This window comes from Heptranchias perlo, chromosome 5, assembly GCF_035084215.1.
Source record: "Heptranchias perlo isolate sHepPer1 chromosome 5, sHepPer1.hap1, whole genome shotgun sequence".
NCBI lineage: Eukaryota > Metazoa > Chordata > Chondrichthyes > Hexanchiformes > Hexanchidae > Heptranchias > Heptranchias perlo.
The window spans coordinates 22,883,784-22,900,470 of record NC_090329.1 but is presented as its reverse complement, the minus strand read 5'-3'; the positions used below and the strand labels follow the sequence as shown (position 1 = coordinate 22,900,470).

The window sequence follows — 16,687 nt, the reverse complement described above, 5'->3', positions numbered from 1 at the left end:
ATATCTCCTTAAGTGGCTCGGAGTCAAACTCTGTTTGATAATCGCTCCTGTGAAGCGCCTTGGGATAGTTTACTATGTTAAAGGCGCTATATAAATGCAAGTTGTTGTTGTTCTACCTCCTGCTATTTTAAGCACCTTCCTCTTTCAAATATTTATGATTTGCTACAAGCTTTAGGTGCTATGCAGGATTTTTGGAATAATCAGTGTGACACAATTCCTTTCATTTTGTAAATCTCATCGGAATAATTTCACAGGTGGCCCAGAAGCTAGTTGCTTTAATGAAAGTTTTTTTTGTATCGGATTGCGAGCACCAATTGGTGATTTCCTGTTTGATCGGTGAGAGGGTGGTACAGAGCAGCAGTGGAGTCCTGCGCGAATGTATTGTGCCACATTGGCACTAGGACGGGTGGCATAACCAGTGTCAGCCTTGGCTCAGCGGGCAGCACTCTCGCCTCTGAGTCAGAAAGTTATAGGTTCACATCCTACTCCAGAGACTTGAGCCCATAATCCAGGCTGATACCGAGGGAGAGCTGCACAGTGTAGAGGTGTCGTCTCTCCGATGAGGCCTCTTAGGTGGATGTAAAAGATCCAAGGCACTATTTTGAAGGAGAGCAGGGGAGTTTATCCCAGCCAATGTTTATCCCTTAACCAACACCACTAAAAACACATTATCTGGTCATTATCACATTGATGTTTGTGGGATCTTGTGTGTAAATTGGCTGCCGCGTTCCCTACATTATAACAGTACTTCTGTGAAGCGCTTTGGGACGTCCTGAGGATGTGAAAGGCGCTATATAAATGCACGATCTTCCTTTTTTTCCACAAGTGTCCGAGGGCAGGATCCTGATCGAGGGGGATGTGATCAGGGAGATTCGACAGTCCTTCAACTACGGGCAGAGTGTGAAAAGAGCGGGGAGGGACATCAACTGGAAAGGTGAGGGAATCGCACACTTTTCCTTATTTGTGGGAGGGACTTCTCCTCCCGATATGTGGCATTCGCTGTGCCCCTTTGCCATGTGTTGGTAGAATGCAGCTTGGCCCACTCACAGCCTGACGGAGTTTCTCAGCTCAGTTCACTGGGATGAGCTGTGCAGTCACTGTTGTGATGTTGGTTGAGGATTCGCCCTGATCACAGCACCCCCTCGATCAGAAACCTGCTCCGTGGAGGCCTGGGAAAGAAAAGGAAGATTGTGCATTTCTATAGGGTCTTTACACAACATCCCAAAGCACCACATAGCCAATGAAATACTTTCTGAAGTGTAGTCATTGTTGTAATGTCGGAAACGCAGCAGTCAATTTGCGCACAGCAAGATCCCACAAACAGCAATATGATAATGACCAGATCATCTGTTTTTAGTGATGCTGTTGAAGGATAAATATTGGCCAGGACACCGGGGAGAACTCCCCTGCTCTTCTTCGAAATAGTGCAGTGGGATCTTTTACATCCACCTGAGAGGGCAGACAGGGCCTCGGTTTAACGTCTCATCTGAATGACGGCACCTCCGACAATGCAGCGCTCCCTCAGTACTGGGAGTGTCAGCCTGGATTTTGTGCTTAAGTCTCTGGAGTTGGGTTATGAACCCACGACCTTCTGACTCAGGGGTGAGAATGACACCCTCTGAGGCACGGCTGACACCAGATGGAAAGAAGAAAGGAATCTAACTCAATAAAACAAACGGAGCAGTGTTTATTTTTGACAGTGAGATGCATCAAGTAGGTCACATTTTTAAATCAAAATGGTGAGCTTGATTCCAAGCGACTGAGGATTGGGAGCACTGCTAGAATCCTGTGCGATGGGGAGTGAGGGTCCTTGCCGGTCAGAATACAGTCAGGATATCAGCGTGGCTTCATTCCATTGGCCTTTCCTTCCAGGAGAAGGGACTGTGGGTGCGTTTGTTATTCGAGACAGGGAATGAGCAGAATAAATTTGGGCAAGGAAGTAACGGAAGTTGACATCCACCTCTTCTGTGTTTTTCTAACAAAAAGAAAACACATCCTCAGTTGTGCTGGGGATATATCTCTCCGAGTCTCACTTCCTCAGTGATTGGCATCAGTAGCAGTGCTGGGCTTCAGAACTCTGGATATTTTCCAGCCAGTGCTGAGGGGATGGGCGGGGTGAGGGGGGGGGGAGGCAGTGGGATGTGACAGCCTGGATTGAGAATGAAATGTGCGGCCAGCACAGATTGTCCAAAGTACCCTCGGATCCGGAGATCAATGGGCCGTGGTTCCTAATGAGGCCACAGGCAATCCGCATCACCTGTCTCTACTTTACATCTCGACACCGAGAGACAGAAAGAGAGAAAAGAAAGGAAGGAAGGAAAGAAAATTCACAACCTCAGGATGTCCCAAAGTGCTTTACAGCCAATGAAATTCTTTTTGAAGTGTAGTCACTGTTGTAATGTAGGAAATGCAGCAGTCAATTTGCGCACAGCAAGATCCCACAAACAGCAATGCGATAAAGACCAGATAATCTGTTTTACTGATGTTGGTTGAGGGATAAACATTGGCCAGGTGGTGGTGGGCCTCCTTCTTGAACCGCTGGTAGTGGGTTTGATACAACTGAGGGGCTTGCTGGGCTACTTCAGAGGGCAGTTAAGAGTTGACAGCGTTGGTTGGACTGGAGTCACATATAGGCCCAGACTGGGTAAGCAGCTTTCCTTCCCTAAAGGACATTAGTGAACCAGTGGGGTTTTATACAACAATCTGTCAGCTTCATGGTCACTTTTACTGATATCAGCTTTTTAGTTCCAGGTTTTTAAACTAAATTCAGATTCTCAAACAGCCTACAGTGGGATTACGAACTCACGTTACCTGGATTATTAGTCCAGTAACATAACCACACCACCGAGCCCCATAATACCATTGCTGAAATGAAACCTTCAGACCATTCTTTCCACAACAGACCAGGAACAGAAAATTCAACAATTAATTGCTTAAAGTTTTACAGAGTTTGTTTTAAATTGCTTAAAGTTTTACAGAGTTAGCTAAACTCATTTCTTTTATCGGGGGAGAACGTGTAGAGGGAGAGACAGAGAGAGCGGGGGAGAGAGAGAGAGGGAGAGAGAGAAAGACACACAGAGGGATAGAGAGAGAGACAGAGGCACAGAGAGAGAGCAAGACAGAGAGAAAGGGAGACAGAGAGAGAGACAGGAAGAAAGAGAGAGACAGAGGGAGAGAGAGACAGAGACAGAGACAGTGTGAGAGAGACAAAGACAGAAGCAGAGAGAGACAGGGGAGAGATAGAGAGACAGAGACAGAGAGAGAGAGACAGGGGGAGGGAGAGAGACAGAGGGAGAGAGACAGGGAGAGAGATTGGGACAGAGAGAGTGAGGGAGATAGAGAGAGAGACAGAGAGAGAGACTGGGAGAGGGAGAGAGAGAGTGAGAGAGAAGGAGAGAGAGTGGGACAGAGAGAGCAAGGGAGACAGAGAGAGAGACAGAGAGAGAGGGACAGAGAGAGAGAGAGGGGCTGAGAGAGAGAAACAGAGAGACAAACAGACAGAGAAACAGAGAGAGGCAGAGGGAAAGAGAGACAGACTGGGAGAGAGGGAGAGGGGCAGAGAGAGAGAGACAGAGAGAAAGAGAGACAGAGAGAGACAGATGGAAAGAGGGACAGAGAGAGAGAGACAGGGAGAGAGGAACAGAGAGAGAGAAGAGAGAGAGAGTGAGAGAGAGAGACGGAGAGAGAGAGGGAGAATGAGGAGAGAGAGAGGCAGAAAATTCACTTCAATTCATATTCAGCTATCACTGACAATTCAAACCAATTACAGTGCTTGAGGTGTTCAGTCCCCGGGCTGATATCCTGCTCGATATGTATTCACTGCACACTGTAGGTCAGGCTCAGAGACAACAGACAAGCTGTGCCAACGTGCATTGCGAGTACTCACTGGCACACGAATCAGGGGAATTAAAATTCCGTTTGCTCTCACCAATCACACAACTAGTTTTCAGTTTCCAAGGGTTGACCAAGAATCTTAAATTACAAGTAATCCAATCCCATTAGCCGATAGATGTGAGAGCGTTAGGCGCGGAGTAATAGTTTTCCAGATAGCTGCAGTGGAAGTTTTACATCTGATGGGATCAGCTTTTGATAAATGTCACTTCTTCCCCCTCCTCATAATCCGACACACAAGTTCTTTGTAAAACTCCAATTACGGAAGTGGGAGATTAAGAACTTTACTGAGGATGTGTCTTGCTAAATAAAATGCATCTCTTACAAGTGAAAGATCTTGCATTTCTATCATGCCTTTCATGATCTCAGGATGTCCCAAAGCGCTTTACAGCCAATGAAGTACTTTTGAAGTGTGGTCACTGTTGTAATGTGGGGAACATGGCAGCCAATTTGCGCACAGCAAGATCCCACAAACAGCAATGAGATAATTGACCAGGTAATGTTGGTTGAGGAATAAATATTGGCCAGGACACCAGGGAGAATTCCCCTGCTCTTCTTTGAATAATGTCATAGGATTCTTTTTCTGTCCACCTGAGAGGGCAGATGGGGCCTTGGTTTAACATCTCATCCAAAAGTGCAACACTATACCGGGAGTGTCAGTATAGATTATGTGCTCAAGTGTCTGGAGTGGGGTTTGAACCCACGACCTTCTAACTCAGAGGCGAGAGAACTACCGACTGAGCCACATCCACCTCAGTCAAAACAGTTTTTATTTACATTTTTTTAAAAAACTAAATTCAAATTCTCAAACTGCCCCTGGTGAGATTTGAACTCACATGTTCCAGATTATTAAATCCAGTTACATAACCACTACACTACCGTACCCCGATAGGGGATCCTTCCTTCTCCTTTGTTGATTGTGTTGAAATGTTGCTGAAATAGCTAAAGGAGCTTTACAGCTGGGGCTTTGTTTTTTTGGCTTCGATCCAAAGCCTCCTCCAGTTTCATGCTTGCCTGGTGACTCAAGTAGGTTCCAGACATATCCCAGTGGCACAGGAGGATCCCATTGTGAGAGCTCGGGGTTACGTCCGAAGCTCCCTGCTGTTATTAATGTCTTCCATTACCTCACACGGTCGCAGCAGACCATGATTTGACAGAAAAACCCAACAGCGCACAATCTCCGTGTCTGGGGGGGGGGGGGGTTGCCAACCCTCCAGGATTGCCCTGGAGTCTCCAGGAATTGAGGATTAATCTCCAGGACACTGCTAGGAGCAAAAAATTCCCGGGAAAGAAATCATAGGGGCATTAAAAAGAAAATTGTTTGTTTTTCATTTTCTTTGAACATTATTCATAAAAGTATTGGAGATGGAGGAAAGAAAACGGGTTGGCCAACAGTCAAGAATCATCCAATCGGGTAGCGAAGAGTCTTTTTGCTTTCTGATTGAAGGGGTGATTCGGTGATGGACGTGTCAGGTGACCAATGGCAGGGGCGAGGCAGTTGGAGGTGGGAGGTCATGTGATGAAACCTCCAGGAATATGTCCAAATAGTTGGCAACCCCTGTCTCAAACCTTCCTCAGCCATCACCATCTGATTGCACAGATTCTTAACGTAAGGCTCCTCAACACAAAAGTGGAACAAAATGGCCTTTTCTCACCTCACCTTTGTTTATCTGAAAGAAATGTTTAGAAATTGGACTTCGTCTGGTTGTGTAAACCGTTACCACTTTGGACTCCTTCATGTGCTTTCTCCCTTAAGACAACGCACCTTGTGAAGCCTTCTGCAGTCAACCTGCTTGGTTAAACTCTGTGCCCCTTACATATTAACCCCTTACATGCTGGGCAAATTTCAATGGTCGGAAAATAGTGCCCAAGACTCAATTCCCACCTCAAATCCCACCCCACCCACCCAGATGATGCCTCTTGTGCTAATATGAAGGAGCAGATTCAGGGCCTCAATGTTTAACATACTGTGCCCTCAATTCACACAGCAGAGAACAGACTCAATCGACATGGGCCCTTTTACATGCAATAGTATCCCTCCATGGCCTCGCCCCTCCCTAACTCTGTAATCTCCTCCAGCCCTATAACCTTCCGAGATCTCTGCGCTCCTCCTACTCTGACCCCATGTCCATCCCCCCACTTCCTTCGCCTCCCCATTGACGGCCGTGCCTTCAGCTGCCTAGACCCTAAGCTCTGGAATTCCCTCCCTAAACCTCTCCGCCTCTCTACCTCTCTCTGCTCCTTTAAGACCCTCCTTAAACCTACCTCTTTGACCACCTCATGTCTGATTACACTCCTGTGAAGTGCCTTGGGACGTTTTGCTACGTTAGAGGCACTGTATAAATAAGGTAAGCCAAGGGATGAAAATCATTTAAAGGCCTTTATTACGTCAAGGTAAGCCAAGGGATGAAAATTATTGAAAAATAAATTAACAACAGGTATCAGAAATGTATTGGAGATAAAAACACTGGATTAATTAACATACAATTAGATGGAGAGTTAATGTATGAGCTATGATGGGCCGAATGGCCTTTGGTCATCCTGAATTTTTCAGGCCTGCCTAAACTTCTGGACTAATTTTGAACGACACTTGCAATTTGTCTCTGTAATCTCTTATTTTTCAGCTTCAAAAGATTTAGCTCTGATCTAAACACAGGGGTTTTGTTTTTTTTAATCCCTCTGTCTCTCTCTTTTTATTTGCATGCTCCAAAAAAAACCCCAGCTCGGATTAGATTGTGTCTCTGACACTCTGTTGTCATGGCGATTGAATCAGTTCGATGGGCTTTATTGCATGACAGCCGTATTGAGATGTACATGGTTCCAGGGGAATGGAAACTTCATTACTCGCAAGAAGTGGTGCTGGGTGAGCAAAACAAGGCAGGCAGGAATCAGGAAAACCCTAACCCTAACCCTAACCCTGACCTTGGACACCTCAAGCGAAGGATTCCCAACTAAATGCTCAGAAAAGGTTTTATTTGGGCCGAAAACAGAAGACTTTTTTTTCAAAACACAAGTAGGGGAAGCTAGGTAATACATGAAAAGAAAGGAATTGCGTTTATATATCGCCTTCCGCGACCTCGGGACGTCCTAAAGCACTTTGCAGCCAGTGAAGTACTTTTATTTGAAGTGTAGTCACTGTTGTAATGTAGGAAACACGGCAGCCAACTCGGGCACAGCAAGATCCCACAAACAATGAGCTAAACGACCAGGTCATCTATTTTTTAGTGATGTTGGGTGAGGGATAAATATTGGCCAGGACACAGAATATAATGATTGATAAGTTCAGATGAATTAAGGTGGGAGGAGGCTCGTGTGGAGCACAGACACCTGTTGGGCCGAATGGCCTGTTTCTGTGCTGTAAAATTCTACGTAAATAAATTCGAGTTGCCTCATGAAGTCCTGCCGGAGTTTGTTTCTACATATTAAGAAGTAAAGCACCTCCTGCATTATAACATGGCAGTGCCTTAATTGCAGCCTACGGCCTAGTTTCCACTAATGCAATGAAATCGATACAACAGCAGCAACACTGAGACAGCAATGTGTCATGAGAATACATGGGGTAATAATAAGTGCCAAATCACGCCTGTGTGCATTGCCAAGTGCATTTACCCTGGTGCGACTTATCTCTCCTGTGTGCTGTGCCCACTCGAGAGAGGTTTATACACTGCCTGATATTTAAAGGAACTGTGAAGTAGTAAATAATAATGGTGGATGTTATTGGATATAGTACAACTGCTACTGCGTATAAAGAAAGATGGAAAGAACTTGCATTTATATCGCGCCTTTCACAACCTCAGGATGTCCCAAAGCCCTATACAGCCAATTAATTACTTTTGAAGTGCAGTTACTATTGTAATGTAGTCCACTCCAGTGCATTACTGAGGGAGTGCTGCACTGTCAGAGGTGCCATCATTCGGATGAGACGTTAAACAGAGCCCCATCTGCCTTTTCAGGTGGACGTAAAAGATCCCATGGCCATTATTTTGAAGAAGAGCAGGGGAGTTCTCCCCAGTGTCCTGGGGCCAACATTTATCCTCAACCAACATCACTAAAACAGATGATTTGGTCATTTATCACATTGCTGTTTGTGGGATCTTGCTGTGCGCAAATTGGCTGCCGCGTTTCCTACATTACAACAGTGACTACACTTCAAAAGTACTTCATTGGCTGTAAAGCAATTTGGGACGTCCTGAGGGACGTGTAAGTTGCTTTAGAAATGCAAATAAGTTAGATTTTGTTTTTTTCTTTTTTCTTTTCTATTCTTTTCCTTTCCTCCTCTTCCATCTACTCGTCACAGGAGCGAGAAAGTGAGTCATCCAATTGGTATGTGTTTCTGTCTGTCTGGCAATCGGGTTGCTACACAAGCAGCAGCTGGTGGAATTTATTGGGACAGCACGCTCATTGCGGATTGTTTGATCAAATGGGATACACTGAAGTCAATCCAAGGGGCAGCCACAAGTGGGAGAGGTGATAGTTTTGGGTGACTGCCTCAGGCCCTTTTTAATGAGCTATTTTGATTCCATTTGGAAATGATTAATCACGAGAGATCCAACTTCAATCAGTGCTGACTCAAGCTATTGAACACAAAGATCCAATGGACTGCTTCCATTACTAGTTCCCAGATTTAAAAAAAAACAAATTGTGTTGTCAGGTGGGAGACAGAGTGAGGATAAAGGGAACGTTCTCTGATTGGTGGAATGTGACTAGTGGTGTTCCCCAGGGATCTGTTCTGGGACCTCAGCTGTTCACAATGTTTATCAATGACTGGGATGAAGGAATAGAGAATTGTATATCCAAGTTTACAGATGACACTAAGTTAGGAGGAACAGTAAGTAGTGCAGATGGGAGCAGGAAGTTACAAGGGACATAAACAGATTAATTGAGTGGGCAAAACGGTGGCAAATGGAGTTCAATGTGGGGAAATGTGAGGCCATTCACTTTGGATCAGAGAAAGACAATTCGGAATATTTTCTTAATGGTGAGAAACTAGGAACTGTGGAAGGACAGAGAGATTTAGAAATTCAGGTACACAAATCATTAAAAGCTTGTGCACAGGTACAAAAAGTAATCAAAAAGGTTAATGGCTTGTTGGCCTTTATCGCAAGAGAGTTGGAATACTTCAGTTGTACAGAGCTCTGCTCAGACCCCATCTGGAGATACTGGGTTCAGTTCTGGGCACCGAACCTCAGGAAGGATATATTGGCCTTGGAGGGGGTACAGCGCAGATTCACCAAAATGATACCGGGGATAAAAGGGTTAAATAATGAGGATGGGTTGCATAGACTAGGCTTGTATTCCCTTGTGCTTGGAAGGTTGAGGGGTGATCTCATCGAGGTGTTTAAAATGATAAAAGGATTCAATAGGGTAGATAGAGAGAAACTATTTCCTCTGGTGGGGGAGTCCACAACAAGGGGCAGCCACAAGTGGGAGAGGCGATAGTTTTGACTGACTGCCTCAAGCCCTTTTTAATGAGTTATCTTGATTCCATTTGGAAATGATTACTCATGAGAGATCCAACTTCAATCAGTGCTGACTCAAGCTCGATGGGGCTGAATGGCCTCCTTCTGTTCCTATGTTCGAGATATGCATTTATACTCAGCAAAAACTCTGTGAGAATATGAACTAATTATACCGACTGGTTTCAGATAAGTTGTTCAACTGTGCCGCAAGGTTCAATTAACAGGTGACACAATGAACATTTAGGAATCTAACAATAAAGTCAGAGAGACCTTTTTCTACACAAAGGGCAGTTGAATCTGAGAAGGCAGATGGGGGAGGTTTGTTGGTTGAAATGGGACTGGCCAGAGTATGCAGAAGGAGGGATTCACTCACTGAAAAGGCTAAGAGAAGATGTGATGGAGTTTTTTTTTAATTATGAAGGGTTTTGATATTTTGATAGATTGAATAGGGAAATACCATTTCCTCTGACTGGGGAGTCAGTGATGCAGGATCATCCATTTAAAATTGTCACTAAGAGAGTGAGGACGAGTGGAGCATCCCCGATTTTCATCAATCCACCATTGGCGGCCGTGCCTTCAGCTTTCTAGGCCCTAAACTCTGGAATTCCCTCCCTGAACCTCTCCGCCTCTCTCTCCTCCTTTAAGACGCTCCTTAAAACCTACCTCTTTGACCAAGCTTTTGGTCACCTGCCCTAATATCTCATGTGGCTCGGCGTCAAATTTTGCTCGATAATCGCTCCTGTGAAGCGCCTTGGGACGTTTTTATTATGTTAAAGGTTCTGTATAAATGCAAATTGTTGTTGTTGAGAGAGGTTCAGAGAAATTTCTTTATGTAGAGGCTCCCTGGGGAGTCGGTGGGAGCAGTTAGTGTTGATTCATTCAAATGCAAATTACATCAATTTCTTTCAGATAAAAACATGTTGGGAGACAGTATATGAGTAATTTGAGGCATGACATGTGGTGAGTGGAACAGGCTTGTGAGGAACAGGTGACTTTGGACCTCTGGTTCCCAAAGCTCTCCACCACTGGGGGATTTCCTCACCTCTTGTCTGGGTCTGTTGTAGATTAACTGATAGAGATTGATTGCTATAATTAGTCAACAACTCCATTATCATTGTATCAGGCGACTACCAGGATGATAGAAGGCCAACGAGATGGGCCTCGGTCTTTTTCCCTCTAGCGATTCCTTTGTTGGGGAATGGAATGCTTTTTCGGTGGGAGTGGCTGAAGCAGAGACCAGTGCATCCTTTGAGGTTACATGAAATGATCATTTGAAGCTGAGAGCTGTGAAGAGAGAGCGGGGCAGCTACATTAGCTTTGGGTTGCTTGAGCAAAGAGACAATAGCCCGAATGGCCTCCTTCTGAGCTGTAAATGCCTACATTTCCAAGGAACATCTTTAACATATTTTAAACGGTCAAAGCAAATCGAGGACTTTAGCAGAGTTCCAGAAGTGCCTATGGATTATACAAACCCCACCAGGGATGGTTCCCATTGGTTCTCATTGGGCGTGGAAGGAAGAACCAGAAAGATCTGAATTTTCCGGTTGGTGAGTGGTGGGAGCCTCCTGGCTATTCATCCAGTCAGTCCATCCCACCATTACCTACCAGATGCAAGAACAAGGGAGCTAGGCAGTTCAGGGGTGATGTCAGGAAGCACATCTTCACACAAAGGGGAGTGGAAATCTGGAACTCTCTCCCCCAAAAAGCTGTTGAGGCTGGGGGTCAATTGAAAATTTCAAAACTGAGATTGATTGATTTTTATTAGGTTAGGGTATTAAGGGCTATGCCACCAAGGTGGGTAGATGGAGTTAAGATACAGATCAGCCATGATCTAATTGAATGGTGGAACAGTCTCAAGGGGCTGAATGGCCTCCTCCTGTTCCTATGCAAATGTACCAATTCCTACACAGCTGACATCTTGAAAGAAAAAAAGTCTTGTATTTCTTTAGCACCTTTCATGACCTCAGGACGTCCCAAGGCGCTTTACAGTGAAGTACTTTTGAAGTGTAGTCACTGTTGTAATGTAGGAAATGCAGCAGCCAATCTGCGCACAGCAAGATCCCACAAACAGTAATGTGATAATGACCAGTTTGTCTGTTTTATTTTTAAATGGCGTTGGTTAAAGGATGAATATTTGGCCAGGACATCAGGGAGAACTCCCCTTCTCTTCTTCAAAATAGTGCAGTGGGATCTTTTACATCCACCTGAGAGGGCAGACGGGGCCTCGATTTAACATTGCAGCTGAAAGACGGCACCTCCAACAATGCAGCATTCCCTCAGTACTGCTGGGAGTATCAGCCTGGATTACACACTCAAGTCTCTGGAGTGGGATTTGAACCCATGACCTTACAACTCATAGAGGAGAGAGCTGCCCACTGAGCCACAACTGGCAGCTGTCAAGAAGAGGGTGAGACGCCCATGGGTTGAAAAGTAGTGCTTACCACTCTCTCTCTCTCTCTCTCTCTTTCTCTGGCTCTACCAGGCTGCAGTCAAGTCATTCTCAACTTCTGTCAGAAACTCAGCCCATAGCCTTTGTGTATATACCTCCCAATGTATCGCATTCGAATGACCATAAAAGCTTTGCACAGGCCCACTAATCCTCACACGTCGCCCGAGGATACCACCAGCTTCATGGTCTCTCTCGAAGACAAGGCTGCTCAAAAGTCACCATCATCAGCTGAGGTAAAGTGGGCCAGCCAGCGAATGAGGCCTCCTCAGCCAGGGAGAGAACGCCACACAGAATTTAACCCTTGCTGTTCATGTGCAGCACAGGCAACAGCAAAGTTAAAGAGGTGAAATTATAATTAACTTAATCACACCTCGATGGAACAGCTGGAGGGCGCCATTAATTATGCAATTATGGACGTGCCGGAACACAGTAGGTTGTAATTGAGGGCAGGCAATTTGACAAGGATGAGACTCCAGGTTGAGTCCTTTAATTACTCCACTTACCTTCAATTAAAACCCGCTGTAAGGCAGTGGGTGAGCCAGTTACGCTTATTAAATCAGATCTTAAAGGGACAGACCATTTGGTAACCTTTCAAGACAAAGGTTATGGAGCCAATTTGGGGGGAGGGGATGGTGTTTAAAATCATAGAATCATAGAATGGTTACAGCATGAAGGAGGCCATTCGGCCCATTGAGTCCATGCCGGTTCTATGCGAGAGCAATCCAGCCAGTCCCACTCCCCCGCCCTATCCCCGTAGCTCTGCAAATTTGTTCCCTTCAAGTACTTATCCAGTTCCCTTTTGAAGGCCATGATTGAATCTGCCTCCACCACCCCCGCGGGCAGTGAGTTCCAGATCATAACCACTCACCGTGTAAAAAAGTTTTTCCTCCTATCGCCTTTGGTTCTTTTGCCTATCACCTTAATGTTGGCCACTTTGGTAATTGTCGCTTGAGCTAAAAGTTTCAGTCTGTCTAAGCAAAGCGACAGTCTCAATGTGAACAAGTGCCCCGGTTTATTTTATCAGTGTGACCGGATGTTTTGTGTTTTCTCTTCAACTTTCTGTTGAGTTGTGATGAAATGACCTTGTAGATGGGGACGGTAATTGGTCTCCCATCTGGCATGGACATGTCTGAGTGATGAGGTGTCAGCTTTAGAAACATAGAAAATAGGAGCAGGAGTAGGCCATTCGGCCCTTTGAGCCTGCTCCGTCATTCAATATGATCATGGCTGATCCTCTATCTCAATACCATATTCCCGCTCTCTCCCCATACCCCTTGATGCCTTTTGTGTCTAGAAATCTATCTATCTCCTTCTTAAATATATTCAGTGACTTGTCCTCCACAGCCTTCTGTGGTAGAGAATTCCACAGGTTCACCACCCTCTGAGTGAAGAAATTTCTCTTCATCTCAGTCCTAAATGTCCTACCCCGTATCCTGAGACTGTGACCCCTCGTTCTGGACCCCCCAGCCAGGGGAAATATCCTCCCTGCATCCAGTCTGTCTAGCCCTGTCAGAATTTGATATGTTTCAATGAGATCTCCCCTCATTCTTCTAAACTCGAGTGAATACAGGCCGAGGCGACCCAATCTCTCCTCATACAACAGTCCTGCCATCCCAGGAATCAGTCTGGTGAACCTTCACTGCACTCCCTCCATGGCAAGTATATCCTTTCTTGGGTAAGGAATATCCTTTAAGATATAAAGAACCTGCATTTATATAGCACCTTTCACAACCTCAGGACATCCCAAAGCACGTTACAGTACTTTTTGAAGTGTGTTCACTGTTGTAATGTAGGAAACGCAGCAGCCAATTTGCACACAGCAAGATCCCACAAACAGCAATGTGATAATGACCAGATAATCTGTTTTAGTGATGTTGGTTGAAGGATAAATATTGTCCAGGACACCGGGGAGAACACTGCTGCTCTTCTTCGAAATAGTGTCATGGGATCTTTTACATTCACCTAAGGGGACAGATGGGGCCTCGGTTTAACACCTCATCCTAAAGACGGCTCCTCCGACAGTGCAGCACTCCCTCAGTACTGCACTGGGAGTGTCAGCCTAGGTTATGGATTCAGGTCTCTGGAGTGGGACTTAAACCCACAACCATCTGACTCAGAGGTGAGAGAGCTGCCCACTGACATACAGCTGACATTGTGTAGTTGCTTGATCAATAGTTTTAATTTCCCATTTCACCCCCGCTCCCCTTTTGTTTGGTACATTCCCTACCTGCTTAGTTGTGATTTGTTGGCTGTTTAATGAAGTGCATGTGCTATAGATATTTGCATGCATTCTAAGTGTCACATCATGGGCTCAATTTTGAAATGGTGGCGGGTTGGCAGCGGGGGGGGGGGGGGGGGGGGTGAAAGTTCACGTGGCAAACCCGAATTTAAAAAAATTAACGTTTCCAAAGCGATCGCATCGTAATTGATGATGATTAACGTCCTCCATGGGTTTCACGCCTGGCAGCCAGCCTGATTGACAGACTGGCTGTGATCAGGAGCTGCAACACGAGGCAGGGGAGAGAAAGAGGGAGAGCCAGACATCATCCAGTGGCTGGAACGGAAGATCGGGGGTGGGGGGGGGAGTGGAAGATCGGGGGGGGGGAAGGGAAAGATCGGGGGGGGAGTGGAAGATCAGGGTGGGGGAAGGGACGATCGGTGGGAGAGAGGGGAAGATCGGGGGAGAGGGGAAGATCGGGGGGAGAGGGGAAAATCGGGGAAGATCGGGGGGGGAGTGGAAGATCGGGGGAGAGGGGAAGATCGGGGGAGAGGGGAAGATCGGGGAAGATCGGGGGAGGGGGAAGATCAGGGGGAGAGGGGAAGATCGGGGGGGAGGGGAAGATCGGGGGGGAGGGGAAGATCGGGGGGAGGGGAAGATCAGGGGGAGAGGGGAAGATCGGGGGGAGAGGGGAAGATCGGGGGGAGAGGGGAAGATCGGGGGGGAGGGGAAGATCGGGGGGAGAGGGGAAGATCGGGGGGGGACAGGGGAAGATCGGGGGGGAGGGGAAGATCGGGGGGGGACAGGGGAAGATCGGGAGGGGAGAGGGGAAGATCGGGGGGAGATGGGAAGATCGGGGGGAGAGGGGAAGATCGGGGGGAGAGGGGAAGATCGGGGGGAGGGGAAGATCGGGGGAGAGGGGAAGATCGGGGGAGAGGGGAAGATCGGGGAAGATCGGGGGAGGGGGAAGATCAGGGGGAGAGGGGAAGATCGGGGGGGGGGAAGATCGGGGGGGAGGGGAAGATCGGGGGGAGAGGGGAAGATCGGGGGGAGAGGGGAAGATCGGGGGGGAGGGGAAGATCGGGGGGAGAGGGGAAGATCGGGGGGGGACAGGGGAAGATCGGGGGGGAGGGGAAGATCGGGGGGGGACAGGGGAAGATCGGGAGGGGAGAGGGGAAGATCGGGGGGAGATGGGAAGATCGGGGGGAGAGGGGAAGATCGGGGGGAGAGGGGAAGATCGGGGCGAGAGGGGAAGATCGGGGAAGATCGCGGGAGGGGGAAGATCAGGGGGAGAGGGGAAGATCGGGGGGGAGGGGAAGATCGGGGGGGAGGGGAAGATCGGGAGGGGACAGGGGAAGATCGGGGGGGAGGGGAAGATCGGGGGGGAGGGGAAGATCGGGAGGGGACAGGGGAAGATCGGGGGGGAGGGGAAGATCGGGGGGGGACAGGGGAAGATCGGGAGGGGAGAGGGGAAGATCGGGAGGGGAGAGGGGAAGATCGGGGGGAGATGGGAAGATCGGGGGGAGAGGGGAAGATCGGGGGGAGAGGGGAAGATCGGGGGGAGAGGGGAAGATCGGGGGAGAGGGGAAGATCGGGGGGAGAGGGGAAAATCGGGAGGGGGAGTGGAAGATCGGGGAAGATCGGGGGGAGAGGGGAAGATCGAGGGAGAGGGGGTGATCGGGGAAGATCGGGGGAGGGGGAAGATCGGGGGAGAGGGGAAGATCGGGGAAGATCGGGGGAGGGGGAAGATCAGGGGGAGAGGGGAAGATCGGGGGGGAGGGGAAGATCGGGGGGGAGGGGAAGATCGGGGGGAGAGGGGAAGATCGGGGGGGAGGGGAAGATCGGGGGAGAGGGGAAGATCGGGGGAGAGGGGAAGATCGGGGAAGATCGGGGGAGGGGGAAGATCAGGGGGAGAGGGGAAGATCGGGGGGGAGGGGAAGATCGGGGGGGAGGGGAAGATCGGGGGCGAGGGGAAGATCGGGGGGAGAGGGGAAGATCGGGGGGGAGGGGAAGATCGGGGGGAGAGGGGAAGATCGGGGGGAGGGGAAGATCGGGGGGGACAGGGGAAGATCGGGAGGGGAGAGGGGAAGATCGGGGGGAGAGGGGAAGATCGGGGGGGAGGGGAAGATCGGGGACAGGGGAAGATCGGGGGGAGGGGAAGATCGGCGGGGACAGGGGAAGATCGGGAGGGGAGAGGGGAAGATCGGGGGGAGATGGGAAGATCGGGGGAGAGGGGAAGATCGGGGGGAGAGGGGAAGATCGGGGGGAGAGGGGAAGATCGGGGGGAGAGGGGAAGATCGGGGGGGAGGGGAAGATCGGGGGGAGGGGAAGATCGGGGGGGAGGGGAAGATCGGGGGGGGACAGGGGAAGATCGGGGGGGAGGGGAAGATCGGGGGGGAGGGGAAGATCGGGGGGGGACAGGGGAAGATCGGGGGGAGAGGGGAAGATCGGGGGGAGAGGGGAAGATCAGGGAAGATCAGGGGGGGAGGGGAAGATCGGGGGGGAGGGGAAGATCGGGAGGGGAGGGGAAGATCGGGGGGGACAGGGGAAGATCGGGGGGGAGGGGAAGATCGGGAGGGGGACAGGGGAAGATCGGGGGAGAGAGGGGAAGATCGGGGGGAGAGGGGAAGATCGGGGGGAGAGGGGAAGATCAGGGAAGATCTGGGGGGG

General features: G+C 48.7%; 1 long non-coding RNA gene across 1 annotated transcript in view; it reads right to left on the bottom strand.

Moving 5' to 3' along the window:
- Positions 1-1,721: 1,721 nt before the first annotated feature.
- Positions 1,722-16,687, bottom strand: part of LOC137321345 (uncharacterized) — a 40,809-nt gene continuing 25,843 nt past the window's right edge. Inside the window, exon 3 of the long non-coding RNA XR_010962785.1 lies at positions 1,722-1,975. This is a non-coding gene — a long non-coding RNA (uncharacterized lncRNA). The remainder of the gene's footprint in view (positions 1,976-16,687) is intronic.